The sequence below is a fragment of the Pelobates fuscus genome, chromosome 3 (genome assembly GCF_036172605.1).
Source record: "Pelobates fuscus isolate aPelFus1 chromosome 3, aPelFus1.pri, whole genome shotgun sequence".
Classification (NCBI taxonomy): domain Eukaryota; kingdom Metazoa; phylum Chordata; class Amphibia; order Anura; family Pelobatidae; genus Pelobates; species Pelobates fuscus.
Genome location: NC_086319.1, coordinates 414,213,463 through 414,237,317, shown reverse-complemented (window position 1 = coordinate 414,237,317; position 23,855 = coordinate 414,213,463). Strand labels below are relative to the sequence as shown.

At 40.0% G+C, this 23,855-nt stretch overlaps 1 pseudogene; it reads left to right on the top strand.

Moving 5' to 3' along the window:
- The first annotated feature begins 580 nt into the window (after nucleotides 1-580).
- Nucleotides 581-11,770, top strand: LOC134602048 (putative olfactory receptor 10J6; annotated as a pseudogene).
- The last annotated feature ends 12,085 nt before the right edge of the window (nucleotides 11,771-23,855 follow it).

The window sequence follows — 23,855 nt, the reverse complement described above, 5'->3', positions numbered from 1 at the left end:
GTTCTAGAGCGGCAGGGTGTCATCTCTCTGCCAACTTGGTCTCTTTCCAAGGAGCTTAAGGGCTTTGTTGTCATTTTACTGGACATAAATAACTTGTTTCAGTCCCCCTCGTGAGGATATTTCTTGCTCTTGTGTTAAGTGTCATAGTACTGCAAACTAATAGAGTGTAGACGTTGGTTTTTGTGCCTTTGGATTGTAATAAGCTCTTCCTGTCATTCAACATAGTACTTCAAGAAATAGAAACAGAAAACATTTGTCTATTTATAAACATCCAATGTGTGCCCTGATTGTGCCTTCACTGAACTAGATTGTGTGGCAATTGGCGCATTTTAATGTGCATTTAATAGAAAACAGAGCATCACCTGAAGAAAGGGTTAACACAAATTAAAGGTGATTTTCTATGGTTTTATTCAATGCAGTGGTTATGAAAAAGTGATGGACATGATTTATTATATATTTCTTAAATAGAGCTGATTGCTTTTATAGTCCTCTTGTAATGTGTTCTTCTAGATATGTGACTGTTTGCATTTTTGCAGTTTGTATTAATGTTTTTGTTTTTCTTTTTTAATTATGAAAGAACATGTCCATCATCATGGAATTCAGGATTCTTGGATTTGAAAACATTCACAACATTAAAATCATGCTCTTTCTTCTGTTTCTAGTCAGTTATATTGTGACTCTATCTGCAAATGCCATGATTATCTCATTGGTGATAACATCTCAATACATCTACTCTCCCATGTACTTCTTCCTCAGCCACTTGTCTATTAATGACATTCTACTTACCACAACCATTGTTCCTGGAATGCTCCACATTACATTAAAGGAAGGCATCACCATGTCTCTTGCTGGCTGCTTCATCCAATTCTACTTTCTTTCTGTATTTACTGCGACTGAGTGTTTACTGCTCACAGTAATGTCCTATGACCGATATTTGGCCATCTGTAACCCACTGCGTTATTCCACTATTATGGATCTTAAATTGTGTGTTTATCTTGTAATTTCATCATGGGGATTAGGAATACCTTTTGCATTGCCTCATGTCCTAATCTTAAGCCAAATGACATTTTGTGGTTCCAATATAATTGACCATTTCTTCTGTGATCTAGTTCCAGTTCTCAAGCTTTCTTGTTCTGATGGCATGGCTAATAAAATAGTAACAATTGTCCTCACTACCTTGTTTGCATTTCTCCCATTTGCTTTTATTACTATAACTTACATCAGTATCTTTCTTACCATCCTCCGGATCTCCACCATCAACGAGAGACAGAAAGCCTTCTCCACCTGCAGTTCCCACCTGACTGTGGTGTGTTTATATTATGGAACTTTAGTATGTAATTACTTAGTACCAGCTAAAAAAGAATACATGGGTCTTCAAAAACTTGTTTCTGTGCTTTACACTATAGTAACCCCATTATTAAACCCCATTATATATAGTCTGAGAAATGAGCAGATCAGAGGAGGAATAATAAAACTTATCTTGAAGAGCAACTAAAGGTAATATTATAGGTATATGTATCAATACCATTCCATCTACTACCAATGCAATACATAGACACATTCACATATGCACAATGACCACACTGACATGTAGAAACGCACATGGTATTACCATGTCCCGCTGTGTAGTACACATGAAACTAATGAGTTTCATTAACAAGTAAACAGCTGTCCATGAGTGGGTCAATGGCTTTGCAATTCTTCCTTAGTTGTGTTTCAAAACTGTTGTATACAGAAAACACAAACTCCATGCAATCTTTAGAAATTAACTGAGTGTTGCTGGATACTGCTTCACTAATAGCAACCTGATTATTTCTTTTTTTTTTTTTTCCATAATCATGTTTATTACAAAAGATTTTTTAAATTATTACAAACATTCATTTTCTTGAACGGCATTTTAAGAACACAAAGATAAAGAGTATATAGAAATGAAATTGTAATTGACAGTCTAAACAGACCACATATATACTCATATCAAATAATAATCATATCAAATTTAGTCACAATATATCATCCAGTAATCAACCTTCCAAGAAATATTCCATCATTCATACTAGCATTCATACATTCAGGTGACTGCTATTATTTCACAGTCAAAAAGTGTTGTTTTTTTTTTAAATGTACACTACTGTTACAGCAGATATGAGTTGCACTGGTGTGACACTGTGCCCTGGCAGGCTCTGAAACGCACATTAATGAAGGAAACTGACTGCTATCATATTACAGTCCAAAAGGTTTTTTTTTTGTTAAATGCAAGCTATTGTGACACCAGATATGAGTGGTGGCACTGGGCAAGTGGGCACAGTATACGCTGTGAGCCTGACACACACGCTGGTAGACAACTAACTGCTATTCAATCTATTACAGTCAAAATTGTAATTTTTTTTAAAATGTACACTACTGTTACACCAGATATGAGTTGCACTGGTGTGACACTGTGCCCTGGCAGGCCCTGAAACGCACACGTGTGAAGGAAACTGACTGCTATTATATTACAGTCAAAAAAGTGTTTGTTTTTTTTTAAATGCAAGCTATTGTGACACCAGATATGAGTGGTGGCACTGGGAAAGTGGGCACAGTATACGCTGTGAGCCTGACACACACGCTGGCAGGCAGGCAATTAGATTACACAGGAAAAAAAAAGCAGGCTGATGATCTAGCCCTAAGAAGGGCTTTTTGGGGTGCTGTCGTTACAGCAGAGATCAGATGAGTCCTTCAGGACTGTAGTGGACACTGAATACACTAGCCTTGCTATCGATTTCCCTATTAAATCAGCAGCAGCTACACTGTCCCTCCTCTCACTAAGAATGCAGCTTCCGAATGAATCTAATGTGATGCTGTCCAGGAGGTGGGAGGGTCTGGGAGGGAGGGTCTGCTGCTGATTGGCTGGAATGTGTCTGCTGACTGTGAGGTACAGGGTCAAAGTTTACTCAATGATGATGAATAGGGGGCAGAACCGAACATCGCATATGTTTGCCCGCCGTGGCGAACGCGAACAAGCTATGTTCGCCAGGAACTATTCGCCAGCGAACTATTCGGGACATCTCTAGTGTTGGGTTTAAAGTTTTGGTCTCTGGGGCTGGATCAGAAAATCACAGACAGTGGTCGAATCTGCATTTGTATGGCCTTGAAAATGAAACCTGACCGATCATCTCAAACTTTTGCCAGACATTATGAAATTGCACTAATTCAGTGGTTGAATATCTGAAGATCAGAAGAAAGCAGTTGAAATCAGTTCTGTGTCATCTGTTCCAACTATTTATTTAGTATATATATTGTTAGGATTGGCTAACTATAATATCATGATCCAAATTTATGGCCAAGAATATGGATCCTTTTAACATCTCAAGGTTCACTAGTGCAAGAGAAAAAATAATTATTATTGTTGACAGATTTTGCGTTGTCAGAGTGGCCTGCATAGATTAGATATCACATGAAATGGTACACCTTTCTGTCTGTAACGGTGACTGTGTAAATATGTGTGGTTTGGATACCCATTATGAAGTGTGCAGCTTAACTGGCAAATTTGAAGTTGAAGTCATTCTAACAGCTCTGTGGTCTAATCTACAGAATGCAGCAGATTTTGTGGTTGCAATATCAGATTTCCTACTCTTTTTTTAGTTTCTTTTTTAATATTATTATTATTATTATTTATAAAGCTCCAACAAATTCCTTAGTGCTTTAAAATGGGTGGACTAACAGACACATAATTAGACAAGTTGGACACACAAGAACAGAGGAATTGAGGGCCCTGCTCAATGAGCTTACATGTTAAAGGAAGTGAGGTATAGTGACACAAAGGGTAAAAGTAGGGGTAATGAAGTAAGTTGCAAGAAAAGTATTTACTGAGGACTTAGTCAGTAATTTTTGACAGTTGCAGGAGAGGAACCAGGGTGTGGTGAGGGAAAGCTGTTGACAGTTTTATTGATATAGTAGATGTAGGGGTGTATATAAAAAAATACCCCTTTCTGTCTCATTAGAGATATCTTGGCCAGAAGCTCAAGGAGGCAAGGTGAAAGGTCAGTGTAGGACCCACCTGAGAGGTTTGCCTTGACGTGGCAGGTGGGCTAAAGTCTCTCATGGCCATTGGATAAAAAAATTATCTCCATTTGTTTAAATATAAATAGGGATTTGGCAAGAGTGCAGGTAACTTTTTTCTTTAGTTTTCACTGTATGTAATGGGGCTGATGTGTACTATGGTCGTTGCTGATACCCAGGAGTAATGGGAGTTTGAGCGCAGGACTTGTTTTTTTGTATTAGTTTAATTGATATGCTTACCTGAAGAAGTAAGTTTTTAAAGATTCTTTGAAGGAGTGGAGACTGGGTCAAAGTCTAACAGAGAGGGGAAGGGCGTCCATAGGTGCAGCCCTAGAGAAGTCATTAAGACAAGCATCAGAGGTAGGAGTACGAACAGTTGTTAGACGTAGGTCGTAGGGCCTAGACGAGACATATTTGTCTATAAGTAAGGATAGGTAGATCAGAGCAGCATTGTGTAGAGATTTATAAGCAAGTACCAAGATCTTAAATTGAGCCCTATATCTTACGGGAAGACACCATCTGTTGGTATTCATCTGCAGTGTGATTAATCTGTATTAATAAACTTTGGTAAAAAAAAAAAATAACATTAAAAAAATTATACACACACGTATATATATATATTTTTTGTGGTTTTTTTGCACATCCATTAATGTGTTTTCCACCTCTGCTGGTTATCCATTCTATGTATATACTACATCTTTTGTTTTTTGTTTTGTGGAATGAGAACAAGAGTTGTATTTCATTATTTGTTGAGTATGAATTCTATGTTTTGCAATGTATTTGTGTGTTATGTGTTAATGTCCATTGTTAATGTCCATTAACGAAAGCATTTAGTGTTTTTACAACAGGTCGAATGCTGAACAGCTGGCGAAAGTGAAATCTTGCATTCGATTGCTCCTGGAGATTATTTGATATTATGAGACTATGCAAGAAAAGTGCTTGTTACATCTTACATGAGGGGGGCCCCACAAAATGATTCTAATAAAATCCTCATTCACGTCTTCCATCGCACAGTACCTTGCCTGACCCTTGTGCTAGCTTAGGGGAGTATTATTTTGTACAAGACTACTTATTGTATTTAATTATCAGTACTGAATTTTTTATATCAAACTTGATAACCTTATTAATTGTCCCAAAATGTTTTTGTCAGTTTGTATTTTATCAAAACACCTTCATACTCCTTGACACACAGGTGCTAAGAGCAGATTAATAGCCCTGTCCTCTTAGGTGATAGAGAATGATTTTATTAATTAGTCACAGACATACATACTGGTATATAATAGCCCGATTATGGTACCCTAGAGTTATGGGCTCCCTGTTTGGCTCCACCCTACTTCAATATGTTTATGACTACAAAAAAAGGGGTAGCATGGTGGATTTATTCAAAAGTAAGGTTCTTCAATGTACCCCATTGATCAAAGGGCTAGGGTGAAATGGTATTTTAACAGAGATCAGAAAATGTATACTGAGATTATTACATTTATAAGTAAGGCAACTAAAATCTGTGAAATTAATGTATTATATTGAACTACTGAAAGCATTTTGCTGGAAGATATTATTAGAAGATGTTTCAGCAAAAGCACCCAAAAGAGGATATCAATAAAAAAAATAATAATATACTCCTTTAAAGGGACATTGTAGGCACCAAGACCACTTCAGCTCATTTAAGTGGTCTGTGTGCAATGTCTCATGTCCCTTAACCCTACAGTGGTAATTATTGCAGTTTCTGAGAAACTGCAATAATTAACTCTGAGGGTTAACTCCACCTCTAGTGGTTGTCTACCAGACAGCCACTAGAAGGACTTCCGGAATCAAAACTGAACTTTGGTCCATTATCTGAAGCTGGACGTCCTCACGATCTGCATGAGGACCTCCAGAGTCAGATTTTCCCCAAAGGAAAGCATTGCATGATACGTTTCTAAGGGTGAAATCATAATGCAAGTGCGGTCATTGCCACGCATGGAGTGGAGCCTGACCCAACGGCGAGGATTCAGGTAAATGGATGCTGGATTCAGGTAAATGACTGAAGGGGTTTTAACCCCTTAAGCCCCAGCAGGAGCTATTTTTGCAAGAGCCTAAAAAAAAACCTAAGCCTAAGAAAATGGGTTTGTTTTCCTGACACTATAGAATCCTTTGTTGTTTAGGTAATCTCTTCCCAGCAATGTTTATCACTGTGAATTAAGGCCAGAAGTTGGGTTTTTGTAGTAAGAGGTTAATTATTAACTTTAGAATCCAGTACTGAAGTTTCAAAGTAATTAAAAAGCATATCTGATAATTATGAGTGAGTTTTCATAAAGTTTAATATTGTAGAGAATGTATTAATATTTTCATATTTAGATGTTTTAATGTTCTTGTTATATTGATGCATGTTTTTATGATTGTAGAGACAATTTTCCAGTGTTTGTGCTACCTGATCATTGGGACCTGCTTACCAATCTCCTCTGGCTAACCCTCTATTGACTATTTTGCAATTGTGTCTGTTCGACCAAAACACATGCAGGCCAAAGAAACTGAGATGTTTACTTATGAGGACATAAACGTTGCACACAAGTACCTGGAAAGTGAAGTGCTGTTTAATGCCGCATGTTTTGAAACAGCCCTCTTGACAATTGGGGTGTACAAAGAAAATATTTAATATGCAGCCTCGATCACCTCCCACCGGGTTGCATGTTTTTGATGGATTCAATTGGACTTTAGGAATAGGGGACTAGTTGGTAGGACAGGTGAGGAGAATATTAATAGGTGTGAAAAATGTAAGCGGATCTGCTATATTTATCTTACTTAGCTTTCAAAACTCATTAATAAATACTTAATTAAGAACTGTCGGTAGTGTTGGCACTCAACTGTAATAATGGTGCAGGTATTGAGGTCACCCTCCTTAATACAACCTCAGAAAAATATACAGCAAATTAAATTAAAATGTTACTGCAGAAAAAGTAATTTTAATCTATTGGTATTGCATAGAAGGGGGCAAAAAAGTAGGTATCTCCTCTAGAGATGTACTGGACAAAAATTATAATGTCAACTATATCCTAAAGTCACAGATATATAGTGTCAGTTAGCATACATAAATATATTAGCTGTCATAACAGGTAACCACAAGAACATTAGCCAAGAATACTATAAATATTGGTGGATCCACCAAACCTATTCCATACAATTATAATGCAGCTGCAATTCCCAGAATCCAGGGTCAATCTCTTATAGGGTATTGTTCAACAATTGTTCTGTATAAAAAAAAAAATTATGTATAATGGGGGAAAAAAGTGGAAAAAGACGCAGAAAGCCCCAGAGTATGCACTCAACGCGCGTTTCACCCAGCAACCATCGCCCGGATCATCAGGAGTGCTGAAGGCAATGAGGAGGTAAACCCATTTTTAAACCCAAACATCAAAGTTGCCATTGGTTAATTAACTGCTAGTGGGGCTTGTCAACTAGGCGGTTGTTTTGGAGCACGTCTTTGCTGATGTATCAGATGCTAAAAAGGGGTGGATTTAAAGAGCTGGGAGTAAAGGAATACATACAAAACGGGGTTAGTTTGTTAAAGTACATTTAAATAGTACATAATGGTTAAAACATTCATGTGGAAATGTACAATCGGGGATAATGAATACGGTCATGGAAGTTGATTTCTACTAGCTCCTGTCAGTTGATCCTAAGGAGTTTGCTGGTCTCTATGTCCGAATGCACACGCCAGAAACTTTGTCACTGTGATTTATGGCTGTAGAATTACCAACCCTCATCAGTGACAGCCTATATACTGCATTGTTGAGTTATCATAAAAGTTATAGTAACTTAAAGGTCTGTTCATTACAGGATTACGGGTGTCATACATATTGAGACCAAACTTGAAACTTGAAAATTAGAAATTTAAATGATGTGTAGCCGAGAATGATGTACACATAAATGTTAATTGCCATGTATTCCATTATATCCTCATTGTGATCAGGGCAAGATTAAGAGCCCAGTGGGCCTGGTGCTGACAATTATGATGGGGCCTAATTACAGAATCAAAAACATTAAAACAGTCATGTGACAGACCCATCCGTATGGACTAAGAATACTGTGTTCGTCTGTTTTGCCGTTTGCATGAATTTCCCCGTTCGTATGCCTGGATTAAGGGAATGCATTTGTTTGCCGACCGCAACTACCGAACGGACGGCCACCCAGGAGAGAAGTGTGCTGCTCGTTAACCTATTGATCCCAATTAGAACATTGAGGTTAACCGCAGCCACTTCTCAATTAAGACCGAAGACAGGGTGGTCGTCGTTTGTATGTCGACCACGAGGCGGCGGCCATTTTAACTATGCGAAAGCCCAGCGGTGTTCGATGATTATTTCATGGAACTCAAAACGGACACTTTTGCAACCGAACACCGCTGAAGCCATCGACCTCCCCTTCTCAATCGACAGAGGTATACGAACCAGGTATTGTACCGGAGGATTGGAGGAAGGCAGATGTTGTTCCTATATTTAAAAAGGGTTCAAAATCCTTGCCTGGAAATTATAGACCTGTGAGCTTAACTTCTGTGACTGGGAAATTATTTGAACGGCTATTAAGGGATAATATTAAGGAATTCATTGGGAAGAACTGTGTTATTAGCAATAATCAGCATGGTTTTATGAAACATAGGTCATGTCAAACTAACCTAATTGCATTCTACGAAGAAGTAAGTAGAAATATAGATCAGGGTGTTGCAGTGGATGTGATCTACTTGGATTTTGCCAAGGCATTTGATACAATTTCTCACAATAGGTTAGTCTTCAAACTAAAAGAAATTGGTCTAGATGAATATTCTTGTTCTTGGGTAGAACATTGGCTTAAGGATAGAGTTGTCAGGGTACCTGCGGTCTCTACCTCCGAAAGAGGTAGAGACTTACCTGTTCCTCCATCCAGACGGCCTGATGGCTCCCTTTCCCACGGTCTATCCGGTCATGCAAGGCCGGCCGCGAGGGAGTGACTGCCTTTTACAGCATCTAGGCAGGAAGTTGTCATCAGGACACTCCTCCGGAACGACCTGTCACTCAATTGCTGCAGGACCAATCAGGACGCCTCGGAGGCGTGGTTACTGCTCTGAACAGGGTATTTAACAGAGCTTCTTTCATTAGCTCATTGCCCTGTCGTGGTTCTAGCTTGTTCTAGTCACTCAGTGCTTGTGTATTCTATTATCCCTTTTGGTTTTGACCCGGCTTGTTTACCTTACTCTGCTTATCTCTGTTACCCTTGATTCGGCTTGTCTCTCGCTTACCTGTCTTCTGTTACCCTCGACCTCGGCTTGTCTGTGACCATTCTATACTGTACTACTTACGTTAGTCCGGCCATTCTAAGGTCCGGTATACGTATCTGGCTACTGTTTGTACTCTGCGTGTTGGATCCCTGTCCCGATCCTGACATTACGACAGGGCCAATGGATCCTGCGAGTACAAACAGTCAGCTTGCCTCTCCTGATCCTAGGTTTGAAGCCATGGATCACAGAATGGATCAGATGGCGCTTGCGCTACAGGCTCTATTATCTCGTGCCAATAACCCACCAGAGGAGATACGTAATACCCCTGTTTCTCCTGTCGGTTCAGGTCTAGAGGTAGCCACAGTGGGTGCTTCTTCTCGCATTACCCCCCCAGTACGCTATGGTGGGGCTCCTGAGAAGTGTCGTGGTTTCTTAAACCAAATTAGTATCCATTTTGAATTGCAACCCCGCTCTTATCCTACAGATAGGGCAAAGGTAGGATTTATTATCACCCTACTTATTGAGAAAGCTCTGAGATGGGCCAACCCATTATGGGAGAACGATAACCCATTAGTTTATAACTATAACGCCTTTGTAGCTGCTTTTAGAAGAACATTTGACCCTCCAGGTAGAAAGGTTAATGCAGCCAGATTACTGTTGCGTCTGAGACAGGAGAACCAAACGCTGGTGGATTATGCACTAGAGTTCAGGTCTCTGGCGTCAGAGGTCAAGTGGAATGAGCAGGCGTATATGGATGTATGTTTGAATGGCTTATCTGAAGTAATCCTTGATGAGGTTGCTACCAGAGAACTCCCTGAGAATTTAGAGGATTTAATTTCGTTCATCTCTCGTATAGATGAACGTTTAAGAGAGAGACAGAACACTCGAGAGAGGAACCGGAGACCTTCTTTTAGGTTAGCCCCCGCTTTTCCAAGTCCTGACTCCACGGTATCTTTGCTTCCTAAACCTATGCAGATAGGGTATACCCGCCTCTCTGAGGAGGAAAGACAGTACAGGAGAAGAGAGGGTTTGTGTATGTATTGTGGAGCTAAGGGTCATTTACTCTCGAACTGTTCTAACCGCCCTGGAAACGCTCGCACCTAAGTCTCTCTAGAGGACAGGCCTTGGGTGTTTCTATTTTGTCCTCTACTCCTAATTATAAAGATCACAGGCTTCTGCTACCAGTTTCCTTAACTTGCGGGAGGGAAGTAGTAAGGGCTATGGCTTTGATAGATTCCGGTGCTGCTGAGAATTTTATCGACCAAGCCTTTGCTAGTAAAAACAATTTCCCATCCCAGCTAAGGGAGACACCCTTGGCCGTTGAGGCCATAGATGGTAGACCACTACTAGACCCTGTTATCTTTCGTGAGACCATACCCATTGAGTTAAATGTTGGTATCCTACACGTGGAGAATTTATCTCTTCTGCTCATTTCGTCTCCTTCCGTTCCCATAGTTCTGGGGTACCCATGGTTGAAAGAACATAACCCTATTATTGATTGGGAGTTAGGGGAGATACTCTCGTGGGGCCAGGGCTGCCAGGATCGGTGTTTGTGCAAGGTTTCTCCATTAGCTAATATTAACATACAGGAGAATCCTACTCAGTCCACAGAAAGACAAATACCAGACCTTTACCTAGACTTAAGGGCAGTGTTTGACAAGAAGAATGCCGATTCTTTGCCGCCACACAGGTCATTTGACTGTAAAATTAAGCTTCTACCCGGGACTATGCCTCCGAGGGGGCCATGTATATCCTTTGTCTGTTCAGGAAAACTCGGTTCTAGAGGAGTATATTCAGGAGAATTTAGAAAAGGGATTCATCAGGAGGTCTTCTTCTCCGGCCGGGGCGGGGTTCTTTTTCATTAAGAAGAAGGATGGCACGCTGAGACCTTGTATCGATTACCGAGGCTTGAATAAAATAACTGTCAGAAATGCCTATCCTATCCCACTGATTACCGAGTTATTTGATCGTCTTAAGGGCTCCAAAATCTTCACCAAGTTAGATCTCAGAGGGGCTTACAATTTGGTGAGAATCCAGCAAGGTCACGAGTGGATGACGGCATTCAATACCCGGTATGGCCATTACGAATACACTGTTATGCCATTTGGACTATGCAATGCTCCTGCAGTATTTCAAGAGTTGATTAATGAGGTACTTAGGGAGTTTCAGCATGATTGTGTTATTGTTTACCTGGACGACATACTAATACACTCTAAGGAGATTGAGACTCACCATAGACAGGTCAGAAAGGTGTTACACAAACTTCTGCAACATGGTCTATACTGCAAATTGGAAAAGTGCAGTTTTGATCAGTCTTAGGTAGACTTTCTTGGGTACGTGATTTCTGGGGAAGGTTTTAAAATGGATCCTGGTAAACTCCAATCTATTTTAGACTGGCCTTTGCCCAAAGGACTCAAGGCTATCCAAAGGTTTATTGGTTTTTCCAACTACTATAGGCGCTTCATTAAGGGTTACTCCTCTATCATTGCGCCTATTACCAATATGACCAAACAAGGGGCTGATACTAAGTTCTGGTCTGAGGAAGCTCTTGGTGCTTTTAAGACTCTCAAGGAACTTTTTGCCTCAGCTCCCATTCTAGTTCATCCTGATACGACTCTGCCTTTCTTGCTCGAGGTCGATGCTTCTGAGACAGGAGTTGGGGCTGTTCTGTCTCAAAGGTTAGGGGTGGATAAACCGTTACACCCTTGTGGTTTCTTCTCTAAAAAATTTTCTGGGCCTGAGAGCAGATATGACATCGGGGAGAGGGAACTGTTAGCGGTCATTAAGGCTTTAAAGGAGTGGAGACATTTACTGGAAGGGACACTACACCCTGTTACTATCCTAACGGATCATAAGAACTTGTCTTATATTGGGGAGGCTAAGCGCTTGTCCGCCAGGCAGGCTCGCTGGGCTTTGTTCCTCACTCACTTTAATTATGTACTTACGTATAGACCTGGTTCTAAGAACTCTAAAGCCGATGCTTTGTCTCGTCAATATGAACCATCCACTATAACTGAACCACTTCTGTCCTCCATAGTTCCTAAGGGGAATATCATCGCGAACACGAATCTCAGGATTCACTCTCCATTGGTTTCTGAGATCATGAAGTTTCAGCATTTGGCACCCAAACAGACTCCTGGGGATCGACACTTCGTTCCTGCCGCTCTCCAGCTGGAGGTGCTGCGCTGTCTCCATAACAGCAAGGTGGCTGGGCATCCTGGCATCCGCAAGACCTATGCGCTGGTCTCTAAAGATTTTTGGTGGCCTGACTTACGCAAGGATATTAAAGAATTCATCGGGGCATGTGAAGTTTGTACCAAGACCAAGCTACCCCATTCGCTTCCATGCGGATTTCTGCACCCTTTAGAGGTTCCTGAAAAGCCTTGGTCCTGCCTGGCAATGGACTTCATTGTTGATTTTCCTATCTCTAAAAAGCAGACTGTCATCCTCACTGTGGTAGACAGATTTACTAAAATGGCTCACTTCATTCCCTTACCTAAACTCCCATCTTCGCCCGAATTAGCGGAGATATTCGCCAGGGAGATTTTCCGTTTGCATGGGATACCTTCCCAAATTGTCTCTGACAGAGGCTCCCAATTTGTTTCCCGTTTTTGGAGATCATTCTGCTCCCAACTAGGCATCAAATTGAATTTCTCCTCTGCCTATCATCCTCAGTCCAATGGAGCTGCTGAACGCACTAACCAAAAAGTTGAACAATATTTACGTTGTTTCGTTTCAGAACACCAGGACGATTGGGTCGGTTTGATTCCTTGGGCGGAGTTTGCACATAACAATCTCAGTTGTGATTCTACGCATTCTATCCCTTTTTTCTTGAATTATGGCTTTCATCCTTCCATCCTTCCTTCGGAGTCTTCTTCTCAAGGGATACCGTCGGTGGATGTTCATGTTGCCAATTTAAGAGAGTTGTGGGATCAAACTCGACAAATCCTTCTGCACAATTCTACGCTGGTTAAAAAACACGCTGACAAACGTAGAAGGGCAGCACCGGTGTTTGTTCCAGGCGATAGAGTATGGTTAAGTACTAGAAACATTCAGTTAAAAGTGCCGTCCATGAAGTTTGCTCCTCGATATATTGGACCTTACAGGGTACTGTCTCAAATTAACCCAGTTGCGTATCGTTTAGCGTTGCCTAATGCCTTACACATTCCTAATTCATTTCATGTTTCCTTGCTAAAACCATTAATATGTAACAGGTTCTCCTCCACGATCGCCCCTCCCCGCTCAGTTCAGGTGGAGGGTCAGGAGGAGTATGAGGTCAATTCCATCGTTGATTCTCGAATCTCCCGGGGGAAACTGCAATATCTGGTCGATTGGAAGGGTCCTGAGGTGAGAAGTTGGGTACCTCAGGAGGAGGTGCATGCTCCCCGTCTCCGCAGAGCGTTTCACTCTCGATTCCCTTCTCGCCCTGGTGTATTCCGCCCGGTGGGCGTATCTGAGAGGGGTGGTACTGTCAGGGTACCTGCGGTCTCTACCTCCGAAAGAGGTAGAGACTTAGCTGTTCCTCCATCCAGACGGCCTGATGGCTCCCTTTCCCACGGTCTATCCGGTCATGCAAGGCCGGCCGCGAGGGAGTGACTGCCTTTTACAGCATCTAGGCAGGAAGTTGTCATCAGGACACTCCTCTGGAACGACCTGTCACTCAATTGCTGCAGGACCAATCAGGACGCCTCGGAGGCGTGGTTACTGCTCTGAACAGGGTATTTAACAGAGCTTCTTTCATTAGCTCATTGCCCTGTCGTGGTTCTAGCTTGTTCTAGTCACTCAGTGCTTGTGTATTCTATTATCCCTTTTGGTTTTGACCCGGCTTGTTTACCTTACTCTGCTTATCTCTGTTACCCTTGATTCGGCTTGTCTCTCGCTTACCTGTCTTCTGTTACCCTCGACCTCGGCTTGTCTGTGACCATTCTATACTGTACTACTTACGTTAGTCCGGCCATTCTAAGGTCCGGTATACGTATCTGGCTACTGTTTGTACTCTGTGTGTTGGATCCCTGTCCCGATCCTGACAAGAGTACAGCGTGTTGTTATAAATGGTAAATTTTCAAGCTGGACAAAAGTGGTAAGTGGTGTCCCTCAGGGTTCTGTTTTGGGACCGCTTCTATTTAACATATTTATAAATGATCTTGAAATGGGCATTGAAAGCCATGTATCAGTGTTTGCAGATGACACAAAACTTTGTAAAGTAATAAAATGTGAGCAGGATATTGCCTTGCTGCAGAGGGATTTGGATAGATTGGGGGACTGGGCACTAAAATGGCAGATGGAATTTAACGTAGATAAATGCAAAGTTATGCACTTCGGGGTTAAGAATGCACAAGCAATTTACACCCTAAATGGTAGTAAACTAGGGATAACCACACACGAGAAGGATTTGGGAATTGTTATAGACAACAATTTAGGTAGCAATATGCAATGTCAATCTGCCGTTGCTAAGGCCAGTAAGGTTTTGTCATGTATAAATAGGGGCATAAATTCTCGAGCTGAAAATATAATTTTGCCTCTTTATAAATCGCTGGTAAGACCACACCTTGAATATGCTGTGCAATTTTGGCCACCTGTTCTAAAGAAGGATATCATGGCACTAGAAAAAGTGCAGAGACGAGCTACAAAATTGATAAAAGGAATGGAGCATTTTAGTTATGAAGAAAGGTTAAAACATTTAAATCTCTTCAGTTTGGAAAAACGGCGCCTTAGAGGGGATATGATAACATTATACAAATATATTCGGGGCCAGTACAAACCATTATCTGGAAATCTATTCATAAACAGGGCTATACATAGGGCATGAGGTCACACATTTAGGCTTGAAGAAAGGAGATTTAATCTAAGGCAAAGAAAAGGTTTTTTTTTACAGTAAGAGCAATAAGGATATGGAATTCATTGCCGGAAGAGGTGGTTTTGTCAGAGTCTATACAGATGTTTAAATTGCAATTGGATAAATACTTGCAAAAACATAACATACAGGGATACAATTTCTAATTAGTGGGCTAATAGCTGCTTGATCCAAGGAGACATCTGACTGCTATTTTGGGGTCAAGAAGGAATTTTTTCCTAGTTTGTTGCAAAATTGGAAACGCTTCAGACTGGGTTTTTTGCCTTCTTTTGGATCAACAGCAAAAGCATATGTGAGGAAGGCTGAACTTGATGGACGCAAGTCTCTTTTCAGCTATGTCACTATGTAACTATGTAACTATGAACACCGGCCATTCGGGAGATTTAACAACACGAATGGACTTAACCCAGATAGCCGTCCCATGGAGTCGATCGCATACCGAAGGACTATAACCAACTTTGACTCCATGGCGATTGAACTATGCGTATGGCATCTGAGTGCTATTCGCCAATAATATGCACTCAGATCCAGGCTATCTGGGGATATGTTATACGAATGCAATATGTTCGGCAGTTAGAAAGTTATATATTTTAATGTATTTTATAACTTTGAGCTAAAATGGCGATGTGCCTCTGCTCGGGGAGATAATTGAATTACTTCCCAATTATCTCCCGAGCAGAGGGGAGGAAACTGTGATGCATGCTGGGAATATTGTGGGGATGTATGTCTGAAATGTCCCCATGTCCTTCTGTTATTCCAGTCTCCCATTTGGTCCCCTAGGGGAGTGTCCACCAAGTGGGAGACCTGCATAAATACGGGCAGGTAGCCCACAGTAAACTCAGTTCGTGTTTTACCCTCAAAGCGGAGCTTGGTCTCGTTATTGGGGGGATTTTATTACCGGCGACTAGAGACTGCTTATGGGGATTATATGCCACTTAGGACCTATGGCCATTCGGCTGTAAGTGGCGATTCGTATGGTTGGAGCTCAAGATGGGAGAAAGCCGTACAGGTACCGTTCGAGAGTTTGGAGGATTCCCTAACTAGCGGTTCGTATGGTTATACTGCATACGCTACCCGACTACAGTATTGTGACCGGGGAACATCCACTAAACGGCGGTTTGGGCATTTATGACTGGAGGTACTGTAACAAGTCAGAACTCTCAAGTATCTGAGGTAACTCAAGTAACTCGTCATGTATCTGATGGAGATGGTATTGGAGGGAAACTCAAAGGATGCAGCTATAAGAAAACACATACTCTATGCTAATCTCTCTCTAATTCATGCTTTCATCTTTAAAGTAAATCCATACCGCCTAACAACCGCAGTGTCCAGTGAAGCAGGAAGTCAATGGGCGAGGTAAAAGGGTGGGCCACTGACGCGAATCACTTGATCACAATAGCCAAAAGGGCGAACATGCCCAAAAAGGTGGCATGTCTGTCCAAAGAATGGGAAGGCCAGCCTGGAATCAGTGTCCCTATGTATCACAGTGTCAGTGACCCCATGTCACCCAGTCCCCTAGTCTCCCAGTGTCTCAGTGTCCCCATTTCTCACAGTGTCCCATGTCACTTGGATACTAGGGGATACAGTGAGACATGGGAACACAGTGAGACATGGGGACACTGAGAGACCCGGGGACACTGAGACACTTGGGGACACTGGGAGACATGGGGGCACTTGTGGATACAGACATGGGGACGATGAGACATTTGGGGACTCTGGAAGAAATGGGGACACAGACACTAGGGACACAGATATACGGGGACACAGACACTGGGAGACATGGGGACACTGAGATATTTGAGGACACTAAGACACTAGGGACACTAAGAGACATGGGAACACAGACTCTGGGAGACTAAGGTACACTGGGAGACATGGGGATACTGAGACACTAGGGACACTGGCTGGGAGGCATTAGGGACACTGAGATATTTAGGGACACTGGGAGACATGGGGACACTAGGGAAACTGAGAGACATGGGTACACAGACACTGGCAGACATGGGGACAGTGATACACTAGGGACACTGGCTGGGGGACATGTGGACACTGGGAGACATGGGCACACAGACATTTGGGGACACTGGAAGACATGGGGACACTGGGAGAAATAGGGACACTGGAAGACATAAAGACACTGGGAGACATGGGGACACAAACACTGGGAGACTAGGGGACACTGGGAGCCATTAGGGACACAGAGACACTAGGGACACTGGCTGGGAAACATGGAGACACTGTGTCCCTAGTATACAGACAAAATATAGTTATTTGCAAACAATGCAAAACAACCCTTGTGGCTATCAAACGGGGAAAAGATATAAAATATAAATACCCCAAATTAGGAGGTGCAAAGACTCCTCAATGTCTTCAATATCATAAATATAGAACACTAAAAAGCACAACCTAAAAAATACAAAGGGAGACCAATAGTGCAGACTGAAAAATAAAAAACATGCAATAAAAGAAAAACTAAAATGCACTCACAAACAAAGGTATAAATAGGCAGGGAATAGACTGACTATTCTCTGCCTATTTTTACCTTTGTTTGTGAGTGCATTTTAGTTTTTCTTTTATTGCATGTTTTTTATTTTTCAGTCTGCACTATTGGTCTCCCTTTGTACTTTTTAGGTTGTGCTTTTTAGTGCTCTACTGTGTCCCTAGTGTCTCAGTGTCCCAATGTGTATCCCAATGTCCCAATGTCTCACAGCATCCCCATGTGTCTCAGCGTCCCCATCTTTCCCAGTGTCCCCAAGTGTCTCAGTGTCCCCAGGTCTCCCAGTGTCCCCTAGTGTCTCAGTGTCCCCATGTGTCCCTTAGTGCCTCAGTGTCCCTATGTCTCCCTGCTGCCTTTGCCCTCTTCCCTCCCTTCCCTGAGCTGTAGTCTGTTTCTGCCGGCTGGGAGCTGCTGTCTGAACTCTCTGTGCTGTGTAGCTGCTCACCCGCGGATTAGTGAGTAGAGAGAGGCAGGAAGGCATATGCTGTAACTTCCTATCCCTGCCTCTCTCCACACACAGTGACCCCTACTGGCTGGAGCTGGTATTGCAGAGTACTCACCATTTATACTGAGAAAAATATCTGCATTTGTATTGCCGATATTACTGCAATACTGGTATGGCCAGGCAGCCTCAAATAATGGTTGTGCTGGTAAAATACCATTCAGGTGGCAAACCTAAGAGTAATGTTAAAAAAAAAAAAAAGTTAAAAAAAAAGTTACAAAATGGGCCTATTCCATGGGCCTGGAGCTGCAGCTCCATCAGCCCCTATGTTTATCTGGGACCTGATTGTGATAATACTCGTGTGATAAGTTGTATGGTATCAAAGTGTCTGAAATTTCTGAAAAAGTTAAACATTATAGTTAATTACCAGTAATTAAGTAATGAAGTTCAGTTTATCTGATTCTTGAAGATATTTGTCATTACATTCAGTATAATTAGCTATAGTAGCGATCGTGATTCCAACATCAATATTTAGGTTATATAGGCTTCATAGTTGAATTCTTCATTAAGCCCTTGAGGGCTCAACGTTTTGAAGGTGAAAATCCATTTGGATTCCTGCTGTAACAATTTAGGGTTAATATCCCCCCTCTTGGAGATACATTAAGTTTGTTGATGGCTTGGAAGGTAAGGTTTGATGTCTCACTATTATGAAAATTATGTATATGTCTGGCAATTGGGGTGTCACTTGCTGAATTGATGGAATAAATGTGTTGTAATATCCTACGGCGAAACTGTTGCGTAGTTTTGCCGATATACTGGATACCACATTTGCAATTGGCCAGATAGACAACATTTGTTGGTTTGGTTCATGATAAAAGATTTGACTTCTTTTGTCGGGGTGATATACTAGCAGGCCTTTAGTGGGTGTTAGCCATGTGTGTTGTTGTGCTGGTTGTGTAAAATGGCTATGCACTAGTATAGATTTGAGATTTGGAGCCCTCTTGGCTGTCACGGATGGTTTCTTTGTTACTACTTGGTTTGTTACTTCTTCACTTTGTAGAATCGGCCAAAACTTATTGATAATATCCTTCACCGGTTCCCAACCGGTGTCATATTTCGCTATGCATCTGACCAAAGTCTCCCTCTCTAAGTTCAATCCTTGATTGGGAGGTAGTACTTCTTCAATTCCATTCTTAGCATGATTAAAGGCCCTTTTGAGAAGTCTTCTCGGATAACCTTTCTCCAAGAAGGTCTTTAAGATGTTAGTCTCTCTGATGAAATCTTCATCGTTTGTACACTTTCTGCAGGCTCTTAACCCCTTAACGCCGTTACGGCGTTCTATGCCGTCCCGCATTAAGTGGGCTCTAATGCCGTTGCGGCGGCATAAAACGCCGTAATGGCTTAAGCCCCCAGGAGCTCGGAGGTACTTACCTCTGCCACGATCCTCTTCTGGAGGGCTGCCTGAGAGCCCAGGCAGCCCTCCCCCGGGAAATGAGGCCCCTGAGGGCCATGTGATCGCTCTCAAACAGCGATCACATAGCCCCCTATAGCTGGCTGTGGATCTGCCAGCAGGGGGACTGTCTGAAATGTCAGACAGTCCCCCTGCTGGTAGGAGGTGTAAAAAAATATTAGACATGTTTGAAATTAATTAAAAGTATTTTTATATATATATATATAATATATGTATATCTATGATATATAATATATATACATATTATATATATGTTACGTCATACAAAGTGTATTTTAATATTAATATAAGTACATATATTAGTATAAAAATACAGTTAGAATGACGTTACATATATATAATATACGTATATATTATATATATATCTATATAATAGATATATACACATATATTATATATATGTTTAATTACAATAATAAATAAATAAATAAAATAAATAAATAAAATATTGAAACAAAATTTTGTATAAATTATATATTCATATGTAATTTCATTCTAACTATATTTTGTTATATATATATATATATATATATATTGGTAACAAAACACACTTAGAATGACATTCTATATATATATATATATCTATCTATATATAAAATACAAATAACCGCAAATATATATATATATATATATATATATATATATATATATATATATATATATATATGTGTGTGTGTATATATATATATATATATATATAGAGATAAATACATTTAATTATACATAAAAGATTACATTAGTATACACGTAGAATTTAAATACCTATAAATGCATATATATTAAAATTTCACGTGTATATTTAAGTAATATTTTAACATAATTATGTGATTTGATTAATTAAAATTTGATTGGCATGCCTGACAACACAGGGAGAAAGTGCAGAGAATTTAATTTGCAAGCACTATATTTGACCCTGTAACTCTCCAAGACACCATAAAACCTGTACATAGGGGGTACTGTTTTACTCAGGAGACTTCACTGAACTCAAATATTAGTATTTCAAAATGATAAATTGTATTACAACGATGATATGTTAAGAAAAAGGGACCTTTTTTGCATTTTTTACAAACGAATGGCACATTTATGGACTATATTATTGTTGTAATATGTTTTACTGTTTTAAAACACTAATATTTGTGTTTAGTGAAGTCTCCTGAGAATAACAGTAGCCCCCATGTACATGTTTTATGGTGTTTTTGGAAAGTTAGAGAGTCACATATTAGGCTTGTAGTTAATTTTTTTTACTTTGAAATTTGCCATATTGGATATGTTGCCTTTGAGAGCGTTTGGTAGCCCAGGAATGAGAATTACCCCCATGATGGCATATCATTTGCAAAAGTAAACAACCCAAGGTATTGCAAGTGGGATATGTCCAGTCTTTCTTAGTAGCCACTTAGTCACAAACACTGGCCAGATATTAGCTTTTTGCTTTTTTCACACAAAAACAAATATGAACGCTAACTTTGGCCAGTGTTTGTGACTAAGTGGCTACTAAAAAAGACTAAACATAACCCACTTTCAATACCTTGGGTTGTCTACTTTTTCAAATGGTATGCCATTATGGGGGTAATTCTCATTCCTGGGCTACCACACCGTCTCAAAGGTAACAGTACTAATCTGGCAAATTTCAATTTGAAAATGGAACGTTCTATATTAGATCCTGTAACTTTCCATAACACCATAAAACCCTTTAATGGGGAGGGGGTACTGTTGTACTCGTGAGACATCGCTGATTACAAATATATGCATTTTGTTGCATACAGTATTATGACATTCACAGCTAAAATATCAGACGGAAATACAAATGTAAAAAAAAAATCTTATTTTCTCAATTTTTTTTAAATTTTATTCATAAAAAATTATGTTCCATATATGAATAGTTAATGATAAATTAAAGGCCTGTATAATAAGTGTGGGTGCACTTAATGTGACAGCGGTGAATTACGGTTGAACAGACATATAGCGCAAATTCCAGTTTTTGTTTACGTTTTGTTTTGATCAGAACATGCACTATTGACTCCGTCCTGAAGGGGTTAAATACTGGCCATAGGGGATACCTCTTTTGAGAGGTTCCAGATGGTGCCAATTAAGAAAACTGTTGGAGGCTGTTGGTTTTCTATATAGTTTTGTGACTAGTTTACATTCCGAGTTAATTTGTACTGTGAGGTCCAAATATTCTATAGACCTGTCTCCAAATACCGATGTAAGCTGCAGTCCGATGTTGTTATGGTTGAGAGAGTTCACCCAAGTATGGAATAGTGATTCATGGCCCTCCCATAGACTTATCACATCATCAATGTGTTGGTTTTGAAAGTTGGCTGATTGTATATGAAGGTTTTCTCCCACCAAGCCAAGTAGAAATTGGCATATGTAGGGGCACAGCACATGCCCATGGCTGTGCCACGTGTTTGCAGGTAGATGTTACCATTGAAGGTGACAAAACTGTGCTTAAGAATGAAGGTTAATAATTTAATGATAAAGGTGCAAAATTGTGTAATGTATAGTTTGGATTCGGTCATTAAGTCTGTACAGTCTGTACAGGCAAGGAGGCCAGTCTCATGGGGGATGTTAGAATAGAGGGAGACTACATCTAAACTAGTCACTAGCTGGTGTCTTGAATGTATGAAGATGGTTGTAACACAATAGGACGTAAAACTTTGTCCACAAAGATGCTACAGTTCTCTGTTAATGATCTCTTTCCTGAAATTATCCGGCATCCGGGTGGTTTATGTAGATCTTTGTGGGTCTTGGGTAAACAATAGATTGTGGCCATTGTTGGTTTAACCTTTAGCATAAATCAATATTCATTGGTAGAGATTAATTCATTTTCCAAAGCCTCTGTCAGAATTTTTTGCGTAACTGATTGACAAAGTTGGCTGTTGGATCACTCCCTAGTAGTTGATAACCATCTTTGTCATTTAGATGTACCATACACATTTCTATGTATTGGGAGTGATCCATCAGCACAATTTTAAACTTTTTATCAGAGAGTTTTATGATTAAGTTCTTGTCAGTTGATAATTCAGGAAGTGCTTTCCGCTCACTTTTTGACAAATTGTCATATTTGGTGACTTGGCTTGTGGTGAGATATAAATTATGATAAAGTGTTAATTTAATACAATTCTAAAGATAATGATAAAAGTGCAAAAAATGCATGGATAATGATATAAAGACTGACAAAGTATGCTGGTTATGTCAAAAACTTGACATATATTAACAAAACAATGATAAAGTGTATCATGTAATAGAATGATAAAGCACATCCATGTAATAGAATTCAATACAGTGGTGAATAAATGCAAATATATGTATATATGTAAAAAGTTAAATAAATATTGAATAAAATGTTCAATAAAAAAAATACAGTAAAAAAATACTTTTAATAATAAATATACAATAAAGTTACTAAAGTGTCCAGAATATGATAAGATCCCACTATAACTAATACAAGGGTATAAAGAAAAAACAGCACTAGCAACTCACCAGAGAAGCCTGTTAAAGTAATAACTGTATTCTGTAAATTTACAGGAAATCCTGTAAACTCACTCCCACAAAAACGTCTTGCAAAAACATAAAGTGAACTCTAAAAACAAACCTACTCAGATTAATGTCAATCAATCATATTCACCATTACGTCCTCTGGTGCACAGTGTATCAAGGACTCTGATTCAATATGCCTCTTGTAACAACAATTTTCTATCTCTACCCCCTTCCAAGGGTTTCTTGGACGTGTTCAATTATCTGAAGCTGAGAGACATTATGATGGGCTTCAGAAAAATGGGCAGACAACGCCAAATCCACTAAACCTGTTTAGATAGTGGACTTGTGCTTAGAGAACTTTTCTGTCATATTTTGGAACTTCTGACCCACATATAAATAACCATAAGGGCATTTTAAAATATAGTTTACTAAATTGGATTTGCTTTGCCTATCTACAATATGTATTCTTGGACTGACAGATTCTTGATGGGAGAAAATGTTATTTCCTTTATTATACCTTTGGACATCTTGGATGTTAATTGGTCTGAACATGCCCCAATAGTGTTATATTTAGAAGAATCCTTCCAATCGAACTCAGATAGGCAATGAAGATAAAGTGACTATTTAGTCACTGATCTGGAAAATAAGTCCCTTGCCGAAACAGAGCGTATTAATTGTTTTAACAAAAATTCGGACAAAAATATAGATATGACTTTATTATGGAACACTCTTAAAGCTGTTATAAGAGGTCATTTTCTTCAGTGAGCTTCCTTTTTGAAGAAAACTAGCTCAAAGAACTTAAAAGACTTAGAAACTAAATTATACAATTTAAATCTGGTAAATAAA